At 39.4% G+C, this 6,203-nt stretch overlaps 1 long non-coding RNA gene across 1 annotated transcript; it reads left to right on the forward strand.

Annotated features, from left to right (window-relative positions):
* Positions 1-1,277: 1,277 nt before the first annotated feature.
* On the forward strand, positions 1,278-5,523 carry LOC119619596 (uncharacterized). The gene is made up of 3 exons (XR_005236077.2): positions 1,278-1,433; positions 4,964-5,045; positions 5,406-5,523. It is a non-coding gene; the product is annotated as an uncharacterized lncRNA (long non-coding RNA).
* The last annotated feature ends 680 nt before the right edge of the window (positions 5,524-6,203 follow it).

Raw genomic sequence — 6,203 nt, forward strand, 5'->3', positions numbered from 1 at the left:
GGCTTTTGGTAAGGTAATTTATTTCCCTAAGCCTCGTATTTCCTATTTGTAAAAAGGTGAAATTAACAGAAATGACCTCATAATGTTGTTAGTGTGAACATAGATAAAGCATAGGAAGCATCTAGCAAGTGCCTGCTACACACACAGTAACTGTAGCCATTATTATCCCATTGCTATTATATCATGATTGCCATCATGATTTATTCATTTATTTATTTTTCTTTTTGTATTTTTCTTTCAGATTCGGGGGTACATGTGTAGATTTGTTACATGGGTGTATTGGATGATGCTGAGGTTTCAGGTACAATTGAACCTATCACCCAGGTAGTGAGCAAGGTACCTAATAGGTAGTTTTCCAACCCTTTCCCCTGCTTCCCTCAGTTTCCCCTCTTGTATTCCCTAGTGTCTGTTGTTCTCATCTTTATGTCCATGTGTACCCAAAGTTTAGCTCCCTCATATAAATGAGAACATGTGGTATTTGGTTTTCTGTTTCTGTATTAGTTTGCTTAAGATAAAGACTTCCGGTCAGGCATGGTGGCTCACACCTATAATCCCGGCACTTTGGGAGACCAAGGCGGGTGGATCCTAAGGTCAAGAGATTGAGAACATCCTGGCCAACATGGTGAAACCCCATCTCTACTAAAAACACAAAAATTTTCTGGGCATGGTGGTGTGCATGGGTAATCTCAGGGAGGCTAAGGTAGGAGAATTGCTTGAACCCGGGAGGCAGAGGTTGCAGTGAGCTGAGATTGTGCCATTGCACTCCAGCATCCATGTTGCTGCAAAAGACATTATTTCATTCTTTTATATGGCTGCATAGTATTCCACAGTGTATATGTACCTTATTTGCTTTATCCAATCCACCTTTGACATTGCAATATCATTATTAATCATAGTATCAAATTACAGTCTGCAAGGAGAGTTACAATGACATTTCATTTCATAATTTTAAATGTATAGACTTTTTTCAAACAACATAGCACAAGGGAATAATTAACTTGCTAAATTTAAAGTTCATTTTGCCACCTGGGCTGGGACCACTCAAAAAGAAAAACTTCTCTTTTTGAGCCAAAGACCAGAAAGAAAATAAGATGGGTTTTTACACCTTCTTGGGCATGACAAAGGAACAGTTTAGCTGCAAATCTATGTTTTATAAAAGAAGAAAAAAAAACTTTGTAGAGTAAGTGGAGAAGTGTTTGTAGCTCATGACCCAAGAGGACCCAATTACTGGGTGTCTGTGAAGGAGACAGAAGTGTCAGAGGGCTGATGGCAAACAAGCTCTCAAAGGCTGCTTCCAAAACCTGCTCACACAGAGCAGAATTCTAACAAGAAGCAGATGATATTCACCACCTGGGACCTGTCAGGGAGCTCCAGAGAGTTGGAGGGCCAGCTTTGGGAGGCTGATGGAGGCGGTCAAGTGCTTCTGGAGGAAGGTATGGTGAGATGAAAACTTGGGAGACTGACTCTCCTTGTTTTTCTATTGCTTTGCTGCACCTCCCAGAGAGGTTTAGAATATTGCTCAAGACACATTGATTTCCTTCATGTTCTTACTTTGTGATGGAAGGCTTCTGGGAGGGAGAGACAAACACTGTGAACAATGAGAAATAGAAAATGAAAGTAAAATAGCACCCGAGCTGACTTCATGCCAGATCAAGCAGAGACCCCTGAACAGTGTATGGGTGCATCAGAGGATAGGAGAGAGGGGAGAGTGGGTGAAAAGTGAGGTGGTCTCAGCTAAAATGAATTTTAAATTTATTGGTAAATTTCAATTACACAGGCTTTCCCTGAGGCGGGTTACTGGGATCAAAACTCTACTGTCATTCCTCACAGAGTGGAAATTCTTACACAGTCTACTTCGTTTTAGGAGTGAATTAGTCCCTAGGAATGTTTTACTAAAAGAGATAATTATAACAGCACCCAGTGAAAAACATACCCTCTTATCATCTTCTCAACCACAGAATAAACATTTTCTAGACACACTGAAGTGAATTTTCCTAACTCCAGGGCTTAGCACCAGCCACCAGGAGATACTCACTAAATAATTCTTGAATGAATGAATGTCATGGATGATCCTCTATGTGCCAGAGAGCTTTCAAGAATTGAAAAAAGCAAAGATTAATAAGAGGAAACTTCTGATCAATATGGTGGCCCCAGCAGAAGTAATCAACCTTTCATTCTGCTCCAAATATATAGAAATGCTGACTTAGGTAGAACACAAACCTTTTCTTAAACTATATAGCTGAAATTGAAAGCAGGAAGAAGGAAATATCACAAAGTCCCAGAAATGAACAAGAAACTCAAAGCCACAGTAGTAGAATGATGAATGTTTGTGGGCATATACGAATTACATTTGTACCTAAGGGTGGGGACATGTATCAGTCCTAAGTAGAATCAAACTATGACACAATATCATGGATGATAGCGAGATATTGACTTTAATTATTCTATATTCCTCTAATTCAGTCGTATAAGAGAGATATTGATTAGTCACAGATTTAGTTAACTTTGTGCATTAGCATTATAAAGGCAAATACCAAAAAAGGGAGGAAAGAATGCAATGTTTAATTCCTAAACCAGTAGAAAGGGGAAAAAAAGGAAATAAAGGAAATGTGGGCCAGGCACGGTGGCTCATGCCTGTAATCCCGGTGCTTTGGGAGGTGGAGGAAGCAGATCACCTGAGGTCAGGAGTTCAACACCAGCCTGACCAATATGGTGAAACGCTATCTTTACTAAAAATACAAAAATTAGCTGGGCATGATGGCGCATGCCTAAAATCCCAGCTACTCAGGAGGCTGAGGCAGGAGAACTGCTTGAAATCAGGAGGTGGAGGTTGCAGTGAGCCAAGATTACACCACTGCACTCCAGCCTGGGCAACAGGGCAAGACTTCATCTCAAAAAAAAAAAAAAAGTGCTTGTGCATGCACATGCATGAAAGAGAGGGTGTGGGAAGAAGTATGGGAATGAACTCGTCCTTTAATCAGGAATCCACTCCCACAATAACAAACCCACTCCTGCAATAACAGCCTTAATCCATCTTGAAGGGAGAGTCTTCAGGACCTGTTCACCTCTTAAAGGTCCTGCCTGTCAACAATGCGATTGGGAATTAAGTTTCCAACAAATGAACTTTGGGGAACACATTCAAACTACAGCAACAGCTAACAGGAGTGCTTTTCTATCTGTAAAATCAGACAACAAATTCAAGGATGCTAATGACAAGGCTGAGAGCCATCATTCCAATAAAAATTACAATCCCCTGTCCAATATCCAGTTTTTAAACCCAGAACCCATTGACTTGAGAAGAGACCCTTTTAGAGGAACCCTGCAAAATCATGGCAAATGTATGTGGTAGTGGCTACTTCAGACTTTTCTCAAAGGGAACTACTGCCTTCTATTGGGTAATTGTATCCTAGGGAAAGTGGAATATCCAAACACTTTAAAGACTGTTGGAAACGGATTCCAAGTTGATATTGATGTCAAAGTGTCATCATGATTTTTCTGTCAGAGTGGGGACCTGGGATAGCTAAGTCCAGCCCATAGTGTGTTTACCATATCTATGAACTCATCCAGTGGTCATTTCTGCAGACCCCAATTAATAATTGTAATAGACATGCTTGGTAGTTGGCACAATCTCCACATTGAATTTTCACCCTACAGGATTAGGGGAAAAGTTAAGAAGAAATCTGTGAAAACAGCTCATCCCCCCCATACTTGTTTCAAGATAGTTACTTCAAAAAAATATTGTCCAATATGAATGGTTGAACTTAGTGCCACTTTTACAGTTTTTTAAAGGATACAGGAATGATGGTCCCCATCAGTCTCTGTTTAATTTACCAATCTGATTTCTTCAAAAACAAGACATATTATTACTGTGGACTACTGCAAACACAGCCAGGCATTGGACCCAGTGGCAGATGTGGTATCTTTGCTAGAGCAGATTAACATGTCATCAGATATATGGTATGCAGCCATATTTCCATTGCTCTGGAAAATATATTTTTTCATCATTAGGAAGAGGAAATGAAAATAATTTCATTTAAAGTAGACAACTGAATCAATTACATGTTTGTTTCAAGGCTGTGTTAACTCCTCTGGCCTTTGTTTAAATACGTATGAAGAGATACAGACCATTTAGACATCCATACAGAATATGACATTTGTTCACTATATTGACAACATGCTAATGGAACCAGATGAGCCAAATATAGATGCTAGTTGGAGGATTTGCTAAGAAGCATATTCCCTGGAGAGTTGGAGTTAAACCCTATGAATATTCAGGGCCTGGTGCATTAGTAAAATTATGGATGTGTGGTGTTTATGGCATGATAAGAATCACTCATCCTCCCCAAATAAAGAAAAAATTATCAAAATTTGTATTATCAGCCTGAAGAAGGAAGTAAAATGCCTAGCAGGTTTCTTTGGGCTACAAAGGCAGCATATTCCGTATTATGGGAACCATATCTGGCAATACTAATGTGACCTAAACACCAGATGATATGAAAGGCTGCCAGATTTTAATAGGGCCCAGCTATGGCTCCTGTCTAGCACTTTGGGCAACTCATGCCAAAGGGTCAGCAGGTAAGGAAATGAATCACCATCTTGGCAGGAGTAAGTCAGGATGCTGTTACACAATGAGAACATTAGGAATATATTTAGCAGCCAGATAATACACTTAAGTATCTTTTAGTGTTTCTATATCAAGTTTTGACAATAATTGCACAAATACAGTAACTCTGGTCTGAGAAGGTAATGGTAATGAGGAAGGGAATTAGACCGCACAGGGTTGAAGATCTAGTTCACATCACCAGGCAAGTCTCCAAGACCACCAGAGGTGCTAGCTGAGGGTAAGGGGAATTTATAATAAGTGGTAGAGAAGGGAGATAGTGAAGACCTTGTATGGACTTGAGATAAGCAAAAGTGATGGGGACTGTAGTTTATCATCATATTTTTTTTTTTCTTTTCTAAGTTTTTCCTCTGGAATGTTAGAAGAGTCACTCCCAGGACCTATATGAGGAAGTGAATCCAGGCAGCTTAAGGTGTAGTCTGTGGTGAGTACTATAATATGCCTCCAGATTCCTCTTTACTAATTAAGGACATACTCCCCCAGCTTCTAGAAGTACTGATGAAAGACAGTCTTCAGCTGTAAACTTCTCCTGAGAGATTGCCTTTACTAAAAAAACTGTCTCACCCCAAATCACACTTCTTTCAGGGAAGTCCACATCTGGTGACTGATCATCCAGAGGTTATAAAGTCCTGGCGCCCTTACCTTAACTGGGCAAACTCTAAATAACCATCCCAGCTCCAGAGCTCTTCACGTGGTCATCTTAGGTCTCTGTTGAGACTGCATCATAGCTCAACTTCTCCCTCTGCCCAATCATGGTTATTTTTTTTTTCCTTTTCTTCCACAGGTTTTGATCCCAGGAGTGCCACCTAGTAAACATCTTACCTGTTAATCACTATCTCATGGTTGCCTCTCAGAGAACTTAAGCTGTATCAAATATTATATACTGATACTATAACTGAAACCATAACTATCATGAATTTATATATATACATTGTCTTACTCTTCTCATACTGCTAATAAAGACATACCCTAGACTGGGTAATTTATAAAGGAAAGAGGTTTAATTGACTCACACATTTCTACATGGCTGGGGAGGCCTCACAATCATGGCAGAAGGTGATTGAGAAGCAAAGTCATGTCTTACATGGCAGCAGTCAAGATAACTTGTGCAGGGGACCTCCCATTTATAAAACCATCAGATCATGAGATGTATTCACTACCATGAGAACAGTATGGGGAAAACTCCCCCCATGGTTCAATTATCTCTCCCTGGCCCTGCCCTTGACATGTGGAGACTATTACAATTCAAGATGAGGTTTGGGCGGGGACACAGCCAAACCATTTATAAATTTATAAAATAAATGCTGATAGAATTACATGAAGGAATTTAGAAGTATACAATACTTGTGTAAAGATTTTAACACCTATTTTAGAAACTGATAGATCAGGAAGTCAATATTAGAAAAGATGCTAAAGATTTGAATAAAATAGCTATTTTCTCTCAGGTAATAATACTATAATACAACATAACTGTATTCTTATGTAAGGAGTGAGGAGCACATATGTTTTTTTAAACATACATGTATCATTTTAAAAAGCTGGTCATGTATTAGTTTATGAAAGGTCTCAAAAATGTCCAAAT

This window comes from Chlorocebus sabaeus, chromosome 25, assembly GCF_047675955.1.
Source record: "Chlorocebus sabaeus isolate Y175 chromosome 25, mChlSab1.0.hap1, whole genome shotgun sequence".
Taxonomy (NCBI): Eukaryota; Metazoa; Chordata; class Mammalia; order Primates; family Cercopithecidae; genus Chlorocebus; species Chlorocebus sabaeus.